This window comes from Schistocerca nitens, chromosome 8 (genome assembly GCF_023898315.1).
Source record: "Schistocerca nitens isolate TAMUIC-IGC-003100 chromosome 8, iqSchNite1.1, whole genome shotgun sequence".
Taxonomy (NCBI): domain Eukaryota; kingdom Metazoa; phylum Arthropoda; class Insecta; order Orthoptera; family Acrididae; genus Schistocerca; species Schistocerca nitens.
Genome location: NC_064621.1, coordinates 510348599 through 510372618, shown reverse-complemented (window position 1 = coordinate 510372618; position 24020 = coordinate 510348599). Strand labels below are relative to the sequence as shown.

Here is a 24020-nt window from a genome sequence, read left to right as displayed (position 1 = left end):
TGTTAATTGGTAATCTACGCATATTAGTACTTTATGAGCCCCCAATATACTAGCTATAGTAAGGGCATGATAAGTTGGCCACCGGTCTCAAGCACTGATCGTTAAAAGCCAGCACCATGCGGAAAACTTCGTGTCGACTGTTGTGCCTTTCAAATTGCTGCCACCCTCAGCGACCTGAAAGTTGTGACACTGTAATTGCCTCAAAGTGGTTCAAATGGCTCTGAGCACTATGGGACTTAACATCTGAGGTCATCAGTCCCCTAGAACTTATAACTACTTAAACCTAACTAAACTAAGCGCATCACATACATCCATGCCCGAGGCAGGTTTCGAACCTGCGACCTTAGCAGTCGTGCGGTTACGGACTGAAGCACCTAGAACGGCTCAACCACCGCGGCCGCCTGTAACTGCCTCACAAACTGTTGTTGTGTAGTCTGTGTGAGCGAATGATTAATTGATTAATAACAATAAAATGGTTCAAATGGCTCTGAGCACTATGGGACTTAACATCGGAGGTCATCAGTCCTCTAGAACGTAGAACTACTTCAACATACCTAACCTAAGGACATCACACACATCCATGCCCGAGGCAGGATTCGAACCTGCGACCGTAGCGGTCGCGCGGTTCCAAACTGAAGCGCCTAGAACCGCTCGGCCACAGTGACCGGCGATTAATTGATTAAATACAATAATTGTAATATACTTCAGTGCATTGTGCAGTATAAGACACGATGACAAATGTTTACTAAATGTTTTGAGTCTCAATTTTATTCTACCCATTGCATTTTATAACAATAGCCTTAATTTAATCTCATATTCCTAGCTACAAATATGTACCGCAATTGAAGATGACCTTCTCTATCACGCGCATTAACGAATCCATGCTACCTCCGTGTCAAAAATTATACCATAGCAACTGATCAATAAGAGGCACGCCTGCCTATGAGTTGTCAGTTCTGGAAGACAAACAATAAAACGTTCCCCTCTCGCATCCTCTGACCCCGCAATGGCTGGGTACTCTGCCCCTGAGGTAGGCAGCCAGCTTTACTCAGCTGAGAGTGAATTCACTAATTAAACTCATCTTAAAACCTCTGTAAGCATTTTAGTTTGTTACTCACCAGGAAAACTGCACTCTTAAGATTAGTTGATGTTTTTGGATTCGGCTGTCAGTCGCTAGAAGCACATTATCGTTAGAGCACGGAAGAGTCGTAACAAATGTATCTGAATAGGCTACTCTCCGAACAGCTGGTTTGGGGGGCGGGATGTCTTGGTGCTCGGTTGCTTCTTGAGCTAAGAAGATGGGGTAAAAGGTTTTTGCTTTAGGCCTGACCAGCCATTCGATCATGTGTCTTAATGTAGCTGTGTTCCAGTATATTAAGCAAGGATTGAGCTAGTTCTCAGGCAAATTGTGCCAATTGTTTAATTCCTTTTGCAAAACATTTTAATTGGGCTGAAAGTAACGCTCAGCAAATGGCACCAATGTATGTGCACCGTTCAGATTTACGTGCAAAAACAATCACCCTTAAGTAACTTCGGAATGGAGCGAGACTGATGGTTCAAATTTGATCTACTGGTGTGTGGGACCTTGGTCTGAATAAGTTTTAACCGTTCGAAAAAAAATTGTTTCTTTTGGATTTTATGTGCAAAAAATTTAAGAAACACTTTTCCTGGGAACTATACTTTAAACTTGTTCGAATCGTTTCAAACTTTGCAAGAAGGTAGATAAATGGATAAAGACAAAAAGAATTTTTTTATCCAATAATGTTTATCTGTTGTCGAGATACGATGGTTTAGAGTCGAGCTAAATGTAGCACGTAAAATTCGTGTGCGGAAACGGTTTAAAGTGAATTAAATAAATCAAAAACGCATTCTTTCGATAAAATTAAAGCTCGCTTTTGAAAACAAACTTCAGTCGGATTTTATGTCCAAAAAACTTTTTTTTTTACGCGCGCTGCTTCTATGTTTCAAACATGTGCGAATCGGTTCAAGTTTTGTTATAAGGTACACAAATATCTGTAATTAACGGTCGTCTTGTGCTGTGAAAGTTTCACCGTTGACACGATATAAGCAACATGGTTCGAAAGACAATAAAAAACATATAGCGGATCAGTCGTCGCCCGAGTCAACAAAAAAGTACATCGATTGTCAGAATTATGGTAGAGTAAAAGTCGGAAACCAGAATGACAAGTGCTCCTATGATAGCACAAAAACGGCGAATGTGTTCTGGGCAGAGTTAGGGGTGTAAAAGAAGGGAGTTAATTCTTCGACTTACCTGGTATCGTCAAAGATATTTAAATCAAATCATCTTGAAATTTTTTTTCAGTTAACCCTATTTTCCCAACGCAGTGGGCTGTCTTAGATCCACCGCCTGTTACATATATGGTAAGGAGTGTAAGAATAATTAGATGGAAATTTATGTGCTTCCAGAGAGTGGGGAGCATGTACAATAGGAAGTATCCGAGAGTGGCGGTGCATCTATCATAGGAAGTATCCCAAAGTAGGGATCCATGTATCCTAGACTTAGACGATATGAGGAATGCATGTTGGGTTAGATTATGGCATGTGTCATGTTGTACGACATGGCATCATGTATCATGTTAGCTTACCTGACACGATCCTTTATATGACATGAAACGAGTAATAATACCATCAAGTAAAAAGCGTCATTATGTCAAGATGTTTTGATTTAATTGGTACTGTCAGATAAGTCGAAAAGCTGGTTCCCGTCGTTTACATCCCTACCTCTGCCTAAGACATATCCGCCTTTTTTGTGCTACGATATGAGCAGTTTTCATTGTGGTTATAAAATACGTTTGAGAACCGTGGGCCGCACGAATACTTGATTCAGACCGCATTCGGCCCGCGGTTTGACGACCAGTGGTATACAGGAAGCCTTTCGCCAACAGTGGATGGCAAATAGCTGCTGGAGGTGATACTGAAATCTTCGACAAGCCACATTCACCTAGCTCGTACGCTACATGTCTAAATGTCTCATTACGAATCACATTAACCGCAGCTACTAACCATAAGCTTGCGCTGTGATCGATTAATAAATTCTTCAAACTTTTTTTGTGGATTATCTGAATTTCGCGCAGTATTGGGGACAAGCGCACATTTCTCTATATCAGACTATGTATTACACGGTGCAAAAAGGTAACCAGGTCAGCGGAAGAATACATCTCGTGTTAAAGAGCTCTGGTTGAAAGCACAGCTTACTATTAGCCCGCATAATGAGTTGATGTACTGTCAATAAAGAAGGTTTTTAGATCGTCGAAATTCAATAACGATGCCACGAAATGCACTGGAAAGACTATGGTCTTTCTGGTTGAAATGAGTGTATGTGTCTATGTACGTGTGCCTGTGTGGTGTGTATGTGTGTGTAGTTGGCGACGGCTGTGCGTGCGTATGCTTGTGCGTGTGAGAGTATGTTTTGGTTGGTTAAGTGGTCCGGGGGCTTAAACCGTGTTACTTCACCCCTTGCGTTGGGGTGTGCCTGGACCCTTCTTGCTCTGCTGTCCTCGAGTGGTCAAGGTGCAGTTTACGCAGTCTGTCTACAGCGGCTCTCGTAGCTGTATAGGCTGCGAGGTGAGTTTCCGCGGCGTCACTGCACGTTTCAAAAGGTCTCTTGCATGCTCAATTGCGCTCTTGGAAGGAGACATCACAGGCCATTCCATTCTTTAAACGTCAGCGTCGTGGGGGAACGTGCACGCCAACTGGGCACGGCATGTCAGTTAGTAGTCAGCTTGAAGGACGATAACACGGACGACTCTTATGGCGGTAGGGAACAACGAGATGGAAGTTGACGTCCACATACCTGGGCCGCCGCAAACTGTCGCTGAAGTAGCTGAATAATGTCCCGTGTCTGTGGTTACCGAAAAAAAAAAAAAATCGCTTCTTTACAGGGTTCAATGGGTCGTACCTATCACGTTTCACTCTACATCATAAGGCATGGAACACATAGTGAAGTCAGCGTTAAAAAGGAATTTCGCTTCGTTATTGGTTGCCTCTTCCCCATAATGGCCTGTTAAATGGTCGTCGCGGACAGAGGTTATATTGCGAAATAAATGAGAAGACTGAATGAACTTTGATACAAAAAACAACCACACTGTTTCTGAAGACTTATATTTTTCGGAGATGTTTCACAATTTGTCCACGATGAATTTCCTCTTCGTTGTCTCGTCTTGACCCACCGTTTATACTCACAGCAACCTGAGTTAGTTTCTAAGGTTTTTCCTGTACCTTCTGCATTATTTCTGATGTTGGATGGGTCTGTTTGTGAGAACACGACCTATTTCGAAAATTAAATTTGCGTCTTCAGGTGCTTCACTGTGTACAAAGAGATAAAAGAACTTACTAGAAATTTAGCCATTCAAAGAAACGTACAAATAAAAGTGATAAGGTCTGTATCTATTTACAGTCAAAAGATTAAAGGTCCTATTTAAACCGGATAAAGCAAGTCCCAACATTTATATCCAAGTATTTAACCTAAGAAGGAACCCAGTCTTAATGTCTGCGACACTGCGCATGCGCGGCCTTCCGCGTAGGTCTCGCTTCGGAGCGGTTAGTTGGCGCTGGCAACAGCAACGCTTCCTACCCATGCTCCCTATAATGGAGGTAAAGTTGACACTATTGATAACTGTTCCCCTTTTAATGTTACAAGGGTGGCGTTTTTACTAAGTATTTTAATTATTTTTATCATAAATTAATTTAATAGCTATTACGTTCTTACTTTGACGTTTGAGTGGATTCCTCCTTAGGTTGGGGTGGCCTTAGCACCCAATACATTTTATTATAGACGCTCGCACATTCGTGAGTCAGAAGTATTAAATACCTGGAAATAAATGTTGGGAATGATTTTATCCGGTTTAAATAAAACATTTAATCTTCTGACTGTAAGTAGTTATAGACCTTGATCGTTTGATTTGTACGTTTTTTGGTATGGCTAAATTTCTGGTAAGCTCTTTTATCCCTTTGCATACAGTAAAGCATCTGAAGGTGCAAATTTAATTTGCGAAACCTGTCGTGCTCTCCAATAATGAATTCTAACAGTCTCAGCCGTCATGTTTATTCAAATCACTGGTGACATATTCTGTCTACTTCCAAACAGGTAGTTTTTCAGGAAAGGTATACCATACTGGAAACCTGTCCCGCCTTCGCACGCGTATCACCAAGTATCTACGACCGGACGACTTGTCTGGTGTAGCGATAATAGATTATACATAAAAACCTTCCTTGTAAATAGCTCTATCTGTCAGTGAAAACGTATCAAAATCCCCTTAGTAGTTCATGAGTTCAGCCTTCACGTAAGGGCAGAAAAACGATGATGATGATATTTGGTTTGTGGGGCGTTCAGCTGCATGGTTATCAGCGCCCGTAAAAATTCCCAACCTTTTCACTGTCCAGTCTCGCCACTTCCCCGAATGATGATGAAATGATAAGGGCAACATAAATACCCAATCCCAGGGCAGAGAAAATTCACGACCCGGCCGGGAATCGAACCGGAGACCCCTATGAGCTGAGGACGACAGAAAAACGTTGCCGGGTGGCGGAGACACACACACACACACACACACACACACACACACACACACATTTTAATTTACAATACGAATAGATTATGGAAACAAGACTGCTGTTAAACGACTCACATTTTTCGTGGAAATACTATTGCCAACGTGCATTGTAAATCAATTAAAGGACTGAAGACCATTAGGATGCACTTTTATAAAGAAATCCCTTTATGAGAAGTAGACTTGATTTCTCAACAACGATGGAATCGTAGAAAAGCCAAAAATGAGCAAAGGTATGAATTAGGATTGTTCATTGACACGACTATTATTCAATGTAAGAGGAATTTATGGAAATAAAGCACTATCTTGATGTAGGTGTTGATCGTCACAGAGAGGAAATTAGTGTGATACGATTCGCTGATGGGTTGATGAAATATCGTCACCCAGCAGGTAATATGAAAAGAACTTAATGGGGTATCTATTATGTGGACATTCTGGATCGTTAGGTCATATATCTGGGCAAGAGGTTTCTGAAGATGAGGATGAATTTTACTAACTCGATAGCGGAACAGCGAAAAAATAAATATGGAAGAAAGACACAGTAGGAGAACTTCCTATAAAATGAAACACATGTCAGCATATAAAATGTAAATGTAAAGGTCGAAAAAATTAACAGATAGCTATGTAGGAGCACAGATCCTTAGGGCTGCGAAACGTGGGTAATGTACACAGAAATCGAAGGACTACAAGCCTTCGAATTATGGCGTTGCTGGAGAATGGTGAGCTAAGATGGATTGATCGAGAATGACGTGTGAAGAGATCCTGCAACGAGTCAACGAGAAAACTGCCTAACGAAGAACAAAAATGAGATAGGCACGTATATCATGAGTCGTTTCTGAAAACTACAATGCCTCCCAAGAACAGTGGAGCACTCCGAAGGGAAGAAGGACAGGAAATGAAACTTCGGTGGTTGAGAGGGTATGTGATTTTATTGAAGTGATTACAAAACAGAGTGAAAACGACATCTAACAAATATATGTGACAATAGTACAGAAAGAATGAGTTTTTACAGAAGTTGACTGCTCAGAGGAAGGTCGAGATATAATAGATTAACAGATGAGATGGGGCAAGAAAACAGAAATAGTAAGGGATGAGAAAAACGTAGGGAGCGACAGTACGACAGAGATACTGGTTCCTTGCTGGACAGAAGAGAAACAGCCGAGATGTGCTGAGATGGCGGCTGGGTTGATGATAACAGATGGAGCTTTAATCTGCTCTTGATTGCAGAATGGTTTTGGATAAGACGCAGATTACAGGGTAGTTTTTCCACTGTCGTATGACGGAAATGGACTTGGAAAAAGCTTTAATGTTATGGATTTGTAATGTTTCCATAAGGTCAGCTTCAACAGCCGCAAAGTATTTTATAAAATGCATTTTAACCATCAACTGTTTCTTTTTTCCATTAGTCATCTACCGGTTTCGGTTATTAACCATCATCATTGACCGTTCTGGATGATGGTTAATAATCGAAACCGGTAGGTGATTAGTGGTACAAATAAACAGCTGATGGTTAAAATGCATTTTACAAAATTAATATTATGCAATGGTACGGTCAAGAGGATGGGCATATCCGAACTGCGGCAAGATGATTGTTATCTGATACATGAGGAAAGGTATTGAGCGCACCATCGATTAAGAAAGCGATTAAGTAAGTAGAGCGTGTGAAACCCGTTCTGCTTTCAAAATTTCAAAGAGTGTAATCCAGCCAACATGATCGAAAGATTCTCCTAAATCAACAGATGCTGTAAATGCGTAAGGGGCAGGCAAAGAGAAACGAGACAGGTGTAAAGAAGTAAGTAAACTGCTTATTATTTCGAAATTAATCGCCCCAATCGTTGATTCTTTACCCCACTGTGAGACAAGACGGTCAATGCTCTCACGGAAAAGTGTTCGCGGTTCCCTACGGAACCAAAGCTGTACCCAAGCGTGCACCTTATCGCCCGAAAAAAATCGACGGCCACAAATGTCTTTCTTCTGGTCTCCAGAAATACGGAAATCGCTTGGGGAGGCATCGGGCTGTATGGAGGATGTGTAAGGATTTCCAAGCGAAACTATAGCAATGAACCCCGAGCAACAATGGAAGCATGTGGGTGGGCGATTTTACATATTTTAGAGCCCTGAAGAAAGACATCCGTGGCGGCCGGCGAAGAGGTGCACACCTGCGTACGATCGTAGTTCCGTAGGCAACCACAAACATTTTTACGTAAAGGCATTGATCGTCTTGTCTCACAATGGGACAAATGTGCTAACAATATGGCGATTACTTTTGAAATAATAAACAGTTTACTTGCTTTTTTCCATCTGTCTCGTTTTCATCTGACTGCCGCTTAGAGGTTTGCCTTTCTTCTACCTATCTTCTAAGATAAATCGAAGGATCAGTATTGCTTTTAATTCAGTTTCCAAATTTCTCCTCAGTTTCCTTACTACTTGCTCAGTTGTTCAGACCTGCCTCACTCCCTTTTTAACTACTTTTTCCATTTCATGTTCTTCGATTCTTAGAACTAGAGTCTAGGTTCTGTACATATAGTAGATTACTTTTTGCTCTCTGTGATTTATCCCAACTTATTTCAGAAATTCGGAGAGAGCATTAAGTCAACATTGTATAGGAGTAAACAATGGAATATATCGAAGAGCAGCAGCATTTGTGCCGCACTTATAATTTCAATTCTATTGAAAACAGTGCCGTTCTCACCGCATCGCGCTTATTGGAAGGAGTCGCATTTGCGAGAGAGAAGCGGTATAATTGTTTGTGTGGAATCAGCGTGCAGGCTGCTGGTGAATAGCGTGGCCGGTGGGACGGACGCGAGTTAGCGCGGTGGAAGAAGCATCGCCGGCAGCGGCGGCTGGATGGCGCGCCACAATGCGAGGAAGAGGCGGAAAGCGCCGAGCACGGGGGAGAGCCGAGCCCGTATAATTGCGAGCGAGGGGAACAAAGCCGCGAAAGGATACACAAAGGGCCGACCCCAGGCCGAGGTGCAACATTTAACGCGGACGCCATCATTAAAAGCGCGCGGGCTGCGTGCTCGCGCACAATGGCAGGCGGCCACGCCTGGCGCCCGGCTACACGGCTCTGGCTGCCATTGTTACAAGCGCCCGGATTGGTCCCTGCTCCTCCTCCTTCTACACGGGCACGCTGGTCAGGCAGGAAGCTGCGAGCAGGCCACTGCCCGTGTTGACCTTCCATCACACCTCCGTACCCGTTCTTTACGGAGGTAGACGGTGCAGACCGGCTCGCAACAGAATACAGCAGGCCATCTACATCTACATCCTACTCTGCAAACCGCCGTATTAGAGCTCCTTCGCATTCCATTCAGGCATGTAGCACGGGAAGACTGACAGTGTAAATGCCTCCATGAGCGCTGTAATTAATCTAATCTTGTACTCGCGAGCACAACGGGGGCGATTCACAGGGGGCTGTAGTAAATTCCTAGATTCATCATTTTAAGCTGTTGTTGAAACTTTGTAAGTAGGCTTTCTCGGGATACTTTACATCTGTCTTCAGCTGACTGTCAGTCCCGTTTCTTCATCTCTGTAACACTTTTCCATGGCTCAAACAAACCTATGAACATTCGTGCTACCCTTCTCCGTACACGTTCAGTATTCCCTGTTAGTCCTATTTCCAACTCCTGCTAATTAGAACCTCGATGGACTCAATTTTTCAATAAATCGAATTTCTTATGAAGTCCCATGAAAACATCCCGATTAGTTCAAGAAATCCTGTGAGTTTTCGCATCTACCCGGTGTACGCATTATAAATTAAAGCCTCCTGCCGCGTTTTTCTGTCTGTGTGTTAAGTCTGATTTCAGAAACTACTGCAGAGATTCTGATATGGTTTTCACTAAGAGGAAGATCTCTACGTGTAATTTACTGTTTACAGTAATCATGACATGTGCAATACGTATTTTTATCTGATCCATAGTTTTAATACGGTTTCCGCTAATAAACACAAGGAAGATTTGTGTAGTAATTTGTTGTCTTTACTCCAAACAAGTCATCCGGCCATAGATACATATTGTTAGTGTTACACGTGCGAGACAGGGGCAGATCGATAGTTTTAACGTAAATAAAAAAATAATTAAGAAGCTAAAAGTCAAATTTCTTTTATTTTAGTTCTAGTTATTACTTCCTGCTTCCCCTTGAAAATAAATACGGGTATGTACATTATTGAAGCTACAATACTATTTTTAAATTTATATTCTTATACCTACTTACTCCTGTTTCCACAATGATCAGACTTTCATCAAATCGATCTCTCAATTACTCTAACTTTTTGGTAGATCCCTTGAACTTCAACTCAACTGGGCTTCCATGGGATCTGTGGACTATATGGACAATATTATGGACCATCTGTTTCTCTTCATGCTTGATGTCTTCCCTGACGGAGATGACATCTTCCAGCAGGATAACTGTCGATGTTACAAGGCCTGGCAGCATGACAGTCAAGTCACGTTGATGTCTTGGCCAACAAATTCGACTGGTCTGTACCCAATGGAGCACATACGAGAGACTCCAGTAAGACGATAGCACCGCGTCCACATACCACCAACCCGTAATTTATGGGGAATGATATACCTTTGCTCGGACATCTTGTACCACGTACCTCTCGAAAACTACCAATGGCTTGTCGGATACAAGCTACGCAGAATCGCTGTGTATTTCATTCCCGTATTGCTTCGTGTTGTTCAGTAACGTAAAATGGATTTTCACGAAAGCCTTAAGCCTTACGTTGTTTTCATCTTTATTAAAAATGGTTCAAATAGCTCTGAGCACTATGGGACTTAACTTCTGAGGTCATCAGTCCCCTAGAACTTAGAACTACTTAAACCTAACTAACCTAAGGACATCATACACATCCATGCCCGAGGCAGGATTCGAACCTGCGACCGTAACAGTCGCGCGGATCCACACTGTAGCGTCTAGAACCGCTCGGCCACCTCGGCCTGCTTTCATCTTTATTACTTTTCATTTATTTTTTATGAAATCTTGACAGTATTTACGAACGACATGCAATTGTTCTTGTTTAATTTGACGAATGCAAGCGACCGTTTACCATTTTCGAAACGGGTAAGATGTTCTGATAGACCCTTTTTTTCGATTTACATTTTCCTCGTTATGCCAATGGGCACGGAAAAATCCGGTCTCAGCAGCTGTGCGCGCACATTGCCGTGGAATCTTCCCAGTCTATGGCGGCTTCTGAAAGCTGATTGTTTGGCTCATTACAGACAGCCTGATGAACGAGCGAGCCAAAACCTGCCGGCTGAGCGCGGTGCCGTGGAACGGGGCGGGCTCCGCGCCTGTGTTTCCCACCGGGGATGCTGTGCAGGTCGCGCCGCGGAGCCGGGGTGTCAGCCGGAAGAACAGGTCCCCCCGCGTGGAGGCCGGGCCTCTGCCTGCCGATACGCACGTCAACAACTACATTAACACCGAGGCTGCGCGCACCCCACCCTCCGCCGGTGCACTGTTCGCTCCTTCACAGCGAGCGACGAGGTTCCGAGCAGAACCTCACGACGTCCTTGTGCACATATTTCCGTTATTGTAATTTTTCACTGCTTTCTCAGTCGCTCCCTTCACTCAGATGTAAATGTTTTTTGGTTTCACATCTGGGCCGGAGGTGGGGGGAGGGTGTCACAATTAATTACTGACTCTCCTTCATCCCTTCCCCCAATCTGAATATAACTTGCTATCGTACTCACCCTTAACGTTCCAGATGTGCCTACGATTTTAATAATAATAATAGCAATAAACACTTCCAAAGAAAACAGGTGCTGACAGGTGTGAAAGTTACCGAACTATTAGTTTAATAACTCATGCTAGCAAAGTGCTAAAACGAATTATTTATAGAAGAACGGAAAAACTGATAGAAACCGACCTCGTGGAAGATCAGTTTGGATTCTGGAGAAATGTACGAACGCGCGAGACAGTACTGACCCTGCGACTTATGTTAGAGGGTGGGTTAAGGAAAGGCAAAGTTACATAATAGTTTTGTACATTTAGAGAAATTTTCTGACAACATTGACTGGAATGCTCTCTTTGAAATTGTGAAGGTAGCAAGGGTAAATTACAGAATAGCTAGACGGCAGTTACAAGAGTTGTGGGGCATGAAAGGGAAGCAGTGGTTGAGAAGGAAGTGAGAAAGTGTTGTAGCTACATAAACAAAAGAAAAATTTGGAGTAGGAATCAAAGACCAGTGAGAAGAAATAAAAACTTAAAGGTTTTGCCGACGACATTGTAATTCTGTCAGAGATAGCAAAGGACTTGGAAAAACAGTTGAACGGAATGGACAGTCTCTTGAAAGCAGGATATAAGATGAACATCTACAAAAGCAGAACAAGGATGATAAAATGTAATCTAATTAAATCAAGCGATGCTGAGGGAATTATCTTAGGAAAGGATACACTTAAAGTAGTAGATGAGTTTTGTTAATTGGCCACCAGAATAACCGATGACAGCCGAAGTAGAGAGGGTATTGTGGTGTCACCGCCAGACACCACACTTGCTAGGTGGTAGCTTTAAATCGGCCGCGGTCCATTAGTACATGTCGGACCGCGTGTCGCCACTGTCAGGATCGCAGACCGAGCGCCACCACAAGGCAGGTCTCGAGAGACGGACTAGCACTCGCCCCAGTTGTACGGACGATATTGCTAGCGACTACACGTACGAAGCCTTTCTCTCATTTGCCGAGAGACAGTTAGAATAGCCTTCAGCTAAGTCCATGGCTACGACCTAGCAAGGCGCCATTAACCATATCTGGAGAGAGTCTCACTTGTATTATCAACAGAAATGTACCACAAAGAATTAAAGTTAAGTATACGAGAAGCTCCGTTCTTTTCTTTATAGCTTTCACCACGTATCCTGTTTCAAACTTAACGCAAGACGGCTTGAGTTGACGCGTGCCCTTTCGGCTACCTCCCTTGTGTCTAGACTGTCTTGTCTAGACACAGCAGGTATAAAATATAGACTGGCAATAATGTTTTTGAAGAAGAGAAATTTATTGACTTGGAATATAGATTTAAGTATTAGGAAGTCTTTTCTGAAAGTATTTGTACAGAGTGTAGCCATGCCTGGAAGTGAAATATGGATTGTAAACAGTTTATAAGAGAAGAGAACAGAAAATTTATAATGTCGTGCTGCAGAAGAATACTGAAGATTAGATAGGTAGATCACTTAACTAATGAGGAGGTACTGAACAGAACTGGGGAGAAAAGAAATTTGTGGCACAACCTGACTAGAAGAAGGGATCGGTTGATAGGACACTTCCTGAGACATTAATAGATCCGCAATTTAGCACTGAAGGGAAGTTTGTGTGTGTGAGGGGGGGGCGGGGGGGGGGGGTGAAAATTGTAGAGGGAGGGCAAAAGATGAATGCAGTAAGCAGATTCAGAAGGATGTAAGTTCGAGTAGTTATTTGGAGGTGAAGAGGTTTGCACGGGATAGACTAGCATGGAGAGCTGCATCAATCCGGTCTTTAGACTGAAGACCACAACAAGAACAATAATCAAGCTAAAATTGAAACAGTAAAACAAGACCTGGTGGAACCTGGAATAGCACAGCTTGATATGCCAGATGGAAAAATTTGAGGCCGTAAATTCACGACTGGAGAGCTGGCATGGCAAAGAAACCTAAGAAGATCGAAACAACGTGGTCTGTCGATAGTAAAAGGGCCCATTCTCAGAGAAAAAGTAACGTCGGCACAAGGAGAAGATAAAATATACCCCTGAGAATGATCATCATTCTGTATGTTCATGCTCTTCTTTTCGTACTTGCTAAGAATAATTGGTGAGATACTCCGCCTTATGCAAGACAATTTGTGTTTGTTTCTGTATACCCAAACATGTTTCATATGCCGAGCGAAACCTCGTATGTTTGTGACAAAATAAATAAAAATGTGCGTTGAACCTCTAAGCTTCCGTCGAAAAAGGAAATACACTAAGTGTCTTAACACATCGGAGATAACAGGAAACAAAGTCACAAAAGCAAAAACCATGACAGGCTGTAAAAGAAGTGTAGTAGTTGTAAAGCTACCAACGTAAAAATAATCTGTTAGCTTCATGTAAGTCTGAACACTAAAAAAAAAACTCCCTGGGATAAAGAAAAACTAACAAACAGTTCTATTTCTCCAATTTTTCTGAAAACACCGTTTGTTGTACTTGTCGTGGTCCTGTAGGACACAAGCGTAAATAGTGAAGTATATAAAATCTTTTAACACGATAAATGCAATAGACTGGATTGAGAAAGAACTGCGCGGCAACTATCCGAATGACTGCAGCCAAAATGACGTCGATTTGCAGGCGCTGAACAGCTGACTGATGCACGCAGGTTTGCACGCAGTAGCTGAAGGATTTGTGACAGCGATGCGACAGCAGGACATTGCGACGAGGAACTAACGAACGCATATTCTGCAAGTGTAAAGAATAGATGATGGTTGCAAGAAGTGTGGTGATAAACAGAGACCGTATGACGCATTGCATCTGGATGTAAAATCCTCGTCCCAACGGAATATCTGAAAGGGCGTTATGAGTTCGCCAATATAATCCATCTGTAAGTTGGGACAGCAGTATCAAGTGACGAAAGATTTTCTTCCATGATACCATCCTCTCATCGTTTTGAAAATAGAAATGAAATCCCAGGCTTCTTGACAGAGCGGAGGGGAACGATGCGGGAGACCCACACCGACGTGCTAGGCAAGGTCCTTATGGAGGTGGTTTGCCGTTGCCTTCCTCCGACCGCAATGGGGATGAATGATGATGATGATGATGATGAAGACGATACAACAACACCGAGTCATCTCGGGCAGGTGAAAATCCCTGACCCCGCCGGAAACCGAACCCTGGACCCTGTGCTCGGGAAGTGAGAATGCTACCGCGAGACCACGAGCTGCGGACTCTCATCGTTTTAGGAAACGAAAAATTCAAAATTTCGCAGCACAATAACCGACAAAACAGTCCGTTATAATGGTCTTTGACATATCAATGATCAATAAAGCAACTCATTTTCAGTATAGACTTCGTTGTACTCTTAACCCATAATTTGCAAACCACCTGCAGAGAGAAGAAAACTTATGTGGAAACAGAAGTCTGTAGACATCGTCCCTGTAGTAATACCGGACATTGGAGCTGTCTCAAAACTTGCTACGAAAAAGCTGCTGTTGCTAAAACTGCATCCTTCACTCAGACGGAAATTTCAGAATGCAACTGAATAATAATAATAGTTTGGTTACAATGAAATACATAAAAGGTTTTAATGCACTGCTTGAAAAAAGATAGTAAAGTACCCAGATGGTGAGGAGGAAGTGAAACGAAACTTCACGGGTTGGGAGAGTGTATGATGTTATTTCAGTGACAGCAGGATCGATCTGCTTGTGACTGGACGCCTCTTGCTGGCTGGAGTGTTCTGTGCAGCCCGTCAGGCCACTGGCCACCCATGTGAGCTGGCCTGCATGCAAGCAAGCAAAAAAAAAAAAAAAAAAAAAAAAAAAAAAAAAATATATATATATATATATATATATATATATATATATATATATGGGACTTAACTTCTGAGGTCATCAGTCCCCTAGAACTTAGAACCACTTAAACCTAACTAACCTAAGGACATCTTACACATCCATGCCCGAGGCAGGATTCGAACCTGCGACCGTAGCGGTCGGCTGCATGCAAGCAACTGAGTGGTAAAAATACATCGTAATTTCTAGAAGTCCTTGCCATTTTCAAGGCTCTAGGTTTTGATATTGCTTTATTCTGCGGAAGTTAACAGAAAAATTTACATACATATATATGTAAAAATATGAACGATTTTTATTTTGGGGGAGGGGGGGGGGGAGTGTGTCATGGCCCACATAAATCCCTTTCCTCTGGATCCGCACCTATCTCCACTCTGCAGTTATGGAACCTACCTGACACATTAGGTAAGCTAATACCTGTGCAACAAAGCGAGAAGAACGATACGTGCCCCGCACACTTCGTAATTTGTTAAGCCTGTAATTTAGATAGCACTGAAAGATGATTGGAACAGTAACTACTAGGACTTTCACGACGAAAAATGAATTATATATGATTCGCTGCTATCGATTTCGAAGCTACAAGTATCCATCTTCAGGCAAAAATGAGGTACTCGATATACTGTACATCCGCAAATGTATCTTCTGTACACGAGGAAACGGCTCATCTACCTAACTGGAGTAGGTTTTTATTCCTACTGAAAGATGGATGAGAATTTTTCTCATGTTTATACACTTCCGAATATCCTGTACATCGAAACCTGCATTTTGTGCCTGCAGGTGGAGTCTTTTGGCTTTGAAATCGATAACGAATTTAATTCAAAAGTAGTAAATATAGTTTGTTGGATATGTAAATAAGAAGGGAATAAACAGGACATTTTTCCGTCATGAAAATTATATTTGTTCTCTATCAAATCGTTACCGTGCGTAAGCAGTACTTTTAATGCTTTCTAGAGATATTCATTTCTTATAGGCATTCCGTAATATTTTCTATCAAGTTAACATTGACTTTCCTGCAACTGATATCCTGAAGTGGTGCTTCTGAGTATTGCTTTGCCGTTTTTGTAAACATATCCACTGAGTTTCAAACGCCTCCTGGGCTACACGTCAATGAATTTGTCTTTCAAGTAGGAGAGGCCTGCTGTTCTTCATGTCCAGATTACATCTAGCGAGGGCCGGAAAGTTTGATAGGAATTTTCCTCTCTTGTTTGTTAATTTCTTCGTATTTAAAATGATCTCCGACAGATGTGTTTTATGCGTATAGAGATCGCGCCGAAACAGAAGCTTTGTTGTAGTGGTTCCAAGATGCTATGCCTTTGAAGTTTGTTGGTTCTTTGGAAAGCCGTTCAATCCTCGTGGCAATATATGAACGACCACAGCTATAATATCGCCCCAAGTTCCATCTGTAGACATTCCTGCAATATATGCGCAGATTTTCATGTAATGCGGTATCTAGAGGTCTGCCTACGACACTGTCTTCGTAGATCTTTTATGTACGCTGAGTTATTGCCTGTTGCAGAGAAAATATAAAAGAAATCGGCACTATGTACATATAACTCAAGGATGTAAACTCCAACAAAGCGACATGACAGCCTAGCACAGTCTAGAAGTGCGGTAGAGAATGAAAAGGAAAATGAAACAAAGCTAAGGGCTCAGAAATAAATACTGCTTAACATCTCTGAATGCTGCTAAAAGTTTGCAACTTATTGTTACTGGAATGTCCAAAACGTGGTAAAATGAGAATGTCATACAAGCAATTGATAAATAGAACCAATCAGCGCCTAATTTTGATAAAGCAAGACAAGCAAAGTTATCCAGACACTTAAGGAAACTTGGTATTTTATGAAGATAAAAGCTTGGTGGTAAAATCGGTTATAAAATGGTAAAACGGAAATAAGAATCGAAACAAGATGTATCAGACCTAATGACCTAGTGTACCTGCAGTGCACTACGAGCATCAGAAGTATAAGACGACGAAACAGTTGTCGACAGAAATGCTAAATCATTACAGTGAAGCGGAGGAGACCAAAAAGATCAAGACGTATTGGCTGTCAGTGGCGCATGTTCATAATTATGATAAATAGAAAAGAGCAGTGAGAGAAGATACTTACGCTAAAGTACTGGTAATGTAGGAGAACGCTGGAAAAGTTTAAACGCATTTTCCTTTAGAAAGTAATTTGCCATTTTATTCAGAGATCAGGAGTAAGACTTTCTTCCCGGGAAACCGAAGGCGCTTCGAAGTAGCCTGGTTTTCTAAGCCTGTGAAGGTCATCGTTTTCATCATATTCCACCATCTTATACCCTGACAATGTACAGCCAAGTGCACATAGTTTCATATATTCTGTCTGCTCTACCATCTGATAAATTTGCACAATCCCTCATTCTCTCCTCAACCTCAACACTATTATCTGAAAAGCACAGAAGGATAACGTTTTGGCGCTAGAACAATATATTTCCATATATTTTCTGTTCACGTCACCAAACAGCAGATTAAAGAACTGAATCACCTCTCTATCTGCAAATTACAAATAGTGATGTATCTCTTAAAACAAGAATGACGTAAGTTCCGGTTTTTGAACACAGCCTTTACCCAATTACAACTAAATACTCTTCATTTCCAGCAGACTTTCTCATTTCCCAAGGTCCCTAGCTGGGGCATCTTACCTAAACTTCTCTCTTTTAGAATTCACTGTGTCATTCTTCTTTATCCTTACTCATGTATACAATTGCCTTTTCAACTGTGACAATTACTATTATTACTATTATTAATACCAATATTGCTATTTTTGTGAATTGGTAGTTCATGCTGTTTTCCCAAAATGGCCTTTCAAATATATCCTTATCCTGTTTAAAGTAATCGTGCCACATTTGGAACTATCGTTTTATCTATATTACTATTATTATTTAGTTAAACTGACATTTGAAAAGACTGCATGCTTCAAACTGTGGTCCGACGTAAGGGAGACCCTAAAGGAAGTAATCTGACCAAGTAAAATCAATAACACGAGTTGTGGAATATTTAGTTTCAGTTATATGAGTGCGTGGTGTCCTGTCCGAAAGAACAGGTTGACAATTATTGTACTATATAAAATAAAATCGTCATAACTTCTGAACGGTTTCCGTTAGAACGTTCAAACTGCACGGTTGACCGCGGGGCATGATGGGAATTTGTGTGCGCGATATGGTTTGATTTAGCGGAGAAGCCCTCTTTCATTTGGATGAGTTCGTCAACAGGCAAAATTGGCGCATTTGGGGGACTGAGAACCCGCATTCCGCGATTGAGAAGTCTCTTCACCCTCAACGGGTGACTGTGTGGTGTACAATGTCCAGTCACGGAATAAGCGGTGCGATATTTCTTGATGGCACGATGACTACCGAACGATACGCGAAGGTTTTGGCGGATGATTTCATCCCCATTATCCAAAGAGACCCTGATTTCGACAAGATGTGGTTCGTGTAGGACGGAGCTCGACCCCATCGAAGCAGAAGAGTGTTTGATGTCCTGGAGGAGTACTTTGGGGATCGCATTCTGGCTCTGGGGTACCCGGAGGCCGCTGAAGGGACCTCGATTGGTCGCCATATTCTCCGGACTCATTTTTGTGGGGCTGTTATATTAAAGACAAAGTGTACAGCAATAACCCCAAAAACCATTGCTGAGCAGAAAACAGCAATTCAGGACGTCATCGACAGCATCGGTGTTCCGACATTTGAGCGGGTCATGCAGAATTTCGGTGTTCGTCTGCCCCACATCATCGCCAATGATGGCAGACATATCGAACATGTCATAACGTAAATCCGAATATCTGTAGTGTCCTTTACATGTTCAATGGAGGGTGTGTCTGCCGTAGTTTGTAACTAATTTGCGTTTTTTTCATATAGTTCAATAATTGTCACCTTGTATTATGTAAATAAAAGGTGGAGAGGGGAGAAGGGAAGGAAAGGGAAGGAACTATTGATGTCAGCTGAATCATATCCCAATGCATCTGATATTAGCAGTTCCTTCCCTTTTCTTTCCTTTCTCCACCCTCCACCTTTTATTCTCATAATTTATTTATAAAGCTAGTTTTACACGCATCTCAATGTTTCTGACGTGATATCTCCTGAAATATGTATCGTGCAGTGGTATAATTCTGCATGTAAATTCAGGTGTACTGTCTGCAAAACGTGCTACGAATAGAGTTGGTAGTAAAGAAGTAATAAATTAAAATGTCACGTCTGGTGCTGAAGTTATACTGCAAGAACAACAAAATGAAGTTAAGCATAAACTTTTTCCCTTTCATTGTTTTTTGGAGGATCTCAGCCATAAAAAGTGTCGGAAAGGTTTTAAATAACGTGTAAAGTTTATTGGAAGTCGCTCAGCGCTCTCATTCTCAAATACTGGGTGAATGTAGTCTAGGTAATTTGCCGGCCGTGAGTCACAGTGCCTCGAGACATAGAGTTTCTAATTTTAATATTTGACTTACTGTTTTAGACATTTAACGTAAGAGTGAACCTCTTAATCAGTAGATTATGACAGAATATTAATTTTTTAAATTCGGTGTATAATTACGTGAAACACTGGAAATCAAATTTTAGTTTCCCCTGGAAGGCTTTAGATACGCAACCTGCAACTGGGGACGTGCGCCATGAACCGGGTTAGTCATTTAGTAAAACAGATGCGAACCTAACTATAACGGACATCATAAAAATGACGTGTTGTAGACAGTCTGACTGCCCACAGTCATAAAAACTCGTATGTCTAATTGACTAATGTGACGGGCGTGCTCGTAGAATGGCGGTGAATGAACTAGTCATGATATTCCATTTCCGTGCTTTTCTTTCATTTTCGTGGCTTCGTCGTCTAGGTTGCCTTCAGATGTAAGTCTATTAAAACGATTAATGCACGTCTTTATGAATATATTGTCTGTTGGAAGTTACACGGTTGTGGCATGTAAACATCGCGAAAACTACACTACTGGCCATTAAAATTACTACACTGAGAAGAAATGCAGATGATAAACGGGTATTCATTGGACAAATATATTATACTAGAACTGACATGTGATTACATTTTCACGCAATTAGGGTGCATAGATCCTGATAAATCAGTACCTAGAACAACCACCTCTGGCCGCAATAACGTCCTTGATACGCCTGGGCATTGGGTCAAACAGAGCTTGGATGCCGTGTACAGGTACAGCTGCCCATGCAGCTTCAACACGATACCACAGTTCATCAAGATCAGTGACTGGCGTATTGTGACGAGCCAGTTGCTCGGCTACCATTGACCAGACTTCTTCAATTGGTGAGAGATCTGGAGAATGTGCTGGCCAGGGCAGCAGTCGAACATTTTCTGTATCCAGAAAGGCCCATACAGGACCTGCAACATGCGGTCGTGCATTAGCCTGCTGAAATGTAGGGTTTCGCAGGGATCGAATGAGGGTAGAGGCACGGGTCGTAACACATCTGAAATGTAACGTCCACTATTCAAACTGCCGTCAATGCGATAAAGAGGTGACCGAGACGTGTAACCAATGGCACCGCATACCATCACGTCGGGTGATACGCCAGTATGGCGATGACGAATACACGCTTCCAATGTGCGTTCACCACGATGTCGCCAAACACTGATGCGACCATGATGATGCTGTAAACAGAACCTGCATTCATCCGAAACAATGACGTTTTGCCATTCTTGCACCCAGGTTCGTCGTTGAGTACACCATCGCAGACGCTCGTGTGTGTGATGCAACATCAAGGGTAACCGCAGCCACGGTCTCCGAGCTGATAGCCCATGCTGCTGCAAACGTCGTCGAACACTTCGTGCAGATGATTGTTGTCTTGCAAACGTCCCCATCTGTTGACTCAGGGATCGAGACGTGGCTGCACGATCCGTTACAGCCGTGCGGATAAGATGCCTGTCATCTCGACTGCTAGTGATACGAGGCCGTTGGGATCCAGCACGGCGTTCCGTATTACCCTCCTGAACCCACCGATTCCATATTCTGGTAACAGTCATTGGATCTCGACCAACGCGAGCAGCAATGTCGCGATACGATAAACCGCAATCGCGATAGGCTACAATCCGACCTTCATCAAAGTCGGAAAGGTGATGGTACGCATTTGTCCTCCTTACACGAGGCATCACAACAACGTTTCACCAGGCAACGCCGGTCAACTGCCGTTTGTGTATGAGAAATCGGTTGGAAACTTTCCTCGTGTCAGCACGTTGTAGGTGTCGCCACCGGCGCCAACCTTGCGTGAAGGCTCTGAAAAGCTAATCATTTGCATATCACAGCATCTTCTTCCTGTCGGTTAAATTTCGCGTCTGTAGCACGTCATCTTCGTGGTGTAGCAATTTTAATGGCCAGTAGTGAATAACACAAGGCTAAATTACATAGTGACTGTACTGCGTAAAATTGCTCGACGCGGGTATTTTCGCGCCTGATGCCCTCAGTCGTTGCGGCAGAACGCCTTTAACTCCACGAAGGTGTCGATCTCATTGGTATATCGTGGGATCCTTAAAATGAGATTCGAATTTTATCCCGTACTTGTCGGCTTTTGGCGCAGACCGGTTGGTGCAGTCCAATCAACAAATTAGTTTGTTTTCTAATCACTTTAGGAGAGCTGTCATAAGAGATTTGCAGGAGCCGTTTGTCTGGCTGTTAGTTGTGGACGTGCAGGCAGCAGCCGTAGCCCTGTGGTGGCGGGCGCCGGAGTTAGCGCGGCTTGCGTCGTGCGGCGCTGCGGCGGGCGCGGGCCCGCCCGGCTACCAGCGCCGCCGCTGCGCGCCTCCAGAGCCCGCCCGCCTGCCCGCCTGCCCGCCTGTGTGCGGGCGGCATCGACGCCGACGCGCCGCCGACGCAGTCCGCCGAGCAAGGAGCGGCTAATGGAGGTTTCTCCGGCAGCGCCTCTAATTCGGTTTTCCTCAGAGAGATTCCCAAACTACTACCACTAACCCTTTCCCCTCCCTCAGGAAAGCCCTGACGGTACGTCACTCGGAGCTCGTTGCTAACAACGTTACATTATACAAGTCCCTACCAATTAACCTCTATAATTAAGGCCTTATTTGCCAGAGGAGGACCTTAGCAGCAGCGGCGGCGGCGGCGGCGGCGGCGGCAGAGGAATTACCAGATGAGTAAAACCAACAGACGCGAGAGACAGAGGCCGCGCGAGGCAGGGCGGCGCGGGGCGGCTCGTTTAAGCGGAATAACGGCCTTTAAGCCGCGGTCCCCAGCCGTCCTGTGTCCGTCCCCGTCACCCCCTGCTTTCCTGTCGGCTTCTCCAGTGGGACAGCACCGGCTCCTCCGACCGAACCCTTGCGAGCTGCGGATGACAAAGGATCACCCCACACGCGTCGGTTCGAACTTGAGCACAAGTGACGAAAGGCAAATACTTTGGTACCGTCAGCTCAGCTTAGAGCGTCGTTTCGTTGCCTAGCGATAACAGGAAGGGACGATGTTTTAGCAGGTAGCACGAGCCACTTTGCCGCACTAGAAAACAAACGCACACGTGTGTTAAGCATAATTGTGAGTTTCTTCCGTGTAACCGGTGCTGTCGTTTCGCTTATGCTAACTAGAAGGTTGTTCGCATTTTATTTCATTTCTGATATTTTAGTTTATTCACCTACATGTCATTTTAAGTCTAACAAGTGAACTAAAACAGAGGTAATGAACAGCTGAATAAAGACTGTGATGAGACTGGCACACTACGGATGCAGATAATACGAAAAATCTGCTGAGGAAGAAGCAAGTGATATTTGAATGTTTTTCAAAAATACGCTGCTCGTCATCCAATATATAAGAAAAGGAAGTAGCTCACACTTTCGAAACTGCTTGTCTTGCTTCTCAAAGCTTTTAAGGCAGCAAATTTTCATTACGTACAGCACTGAAAGACATAAGCTTCAGCTGTTGAGTTATTAATGGGCCTAAAATATTAGTGGAAAGGACAGATGTTGTTGCATGACGGTGCAGATTTCTACGGAAGTTATGTCTGCTTCGATGAAACTTGGATAAATGCCCGTGATAGCCCAAGAATTGCAGAAGAAAACGGTTTGAAATTAGATTTTGACATCAATGTGAGTGGAGTTTTTCCATTAACGTAACTGCAGCACGCTCTGGAATTCAAGAGATTATCGAGCTGGTAGTGAATTCTACAGATTACAACTATCAACACACCCATAAAAATTTTGACACTCGATGCAGAGTAACGTAATAATGAAAACACGTAAGATCGAAAAGAAAAGCTGTTTGATAATACTGAGCAAATAATTTACGTTTATGTTGTGAGTTATAACAAATTTAAGATATTTCAGCATACTTGATACCAGCTTCTCTCAATTTTTAGATTTTATATATTTGAAATAGTTACTGTAAATAAATTTAGGCTTACAGATATGACCTGCATGCTGTCGCTTTTTACTATTCGATAGAATATGTGAGTCATGTCGACAGCGGTGCAGTACGCCACATCCGGCAACACTGTCATCTGTCTGCGTGATCTGTCCATACCAATCATTTGCCTCACGCACTGTACACATGAACCACTTTTTACAGGTCTGCCCTCTAAGGTGTGCGCGGGTAAGAGAAATGAGATCCTCACAGCATCTGCACGTCCCTTATCAGCACCCACACCCACAAGCCTTTTATCAGCATCTGTGGATACTGAAATTTTGTAAATGATACGCAGGAACTGTGATAGCAGGTTTGCCTACGGTCTACATCTACCTCTGCTAAACTCGGTCCTCGTGACTTAGACTTAGAAAGTAAATGATCATGACCACATTTGAATACAGCATAGCCTAATATAATTTTGACATGTTTCGTAACTTAAAAATTTTAGTCGGAATTACGGTAACAGATTTTGTGAATTTTTTTACGGAACATTTCTGCAACATTGAGAAGTCAACTGACGAGTGGAAATGTCGAACATTCTAAGTTCCATTTTTTTCACAAACCGCGTTTTAAGTGCTGCTG

General features: G+C 42.9%; 1 protein-coding gene across 2 annotated transcripts in view; it reads right to left on the bottom strand.

Annotated features, from left to right (window-relative positions):
* Nucleotides 1-24020, bottom strand: part of LOC126198762 (transcription factor Sox-5-like) — a 1065309-nt gene that overhangs the window by 514240 nt on the left and 527049 nt on the right. The gene's annotated exons all lie outside the window — the stretch shown is intronic.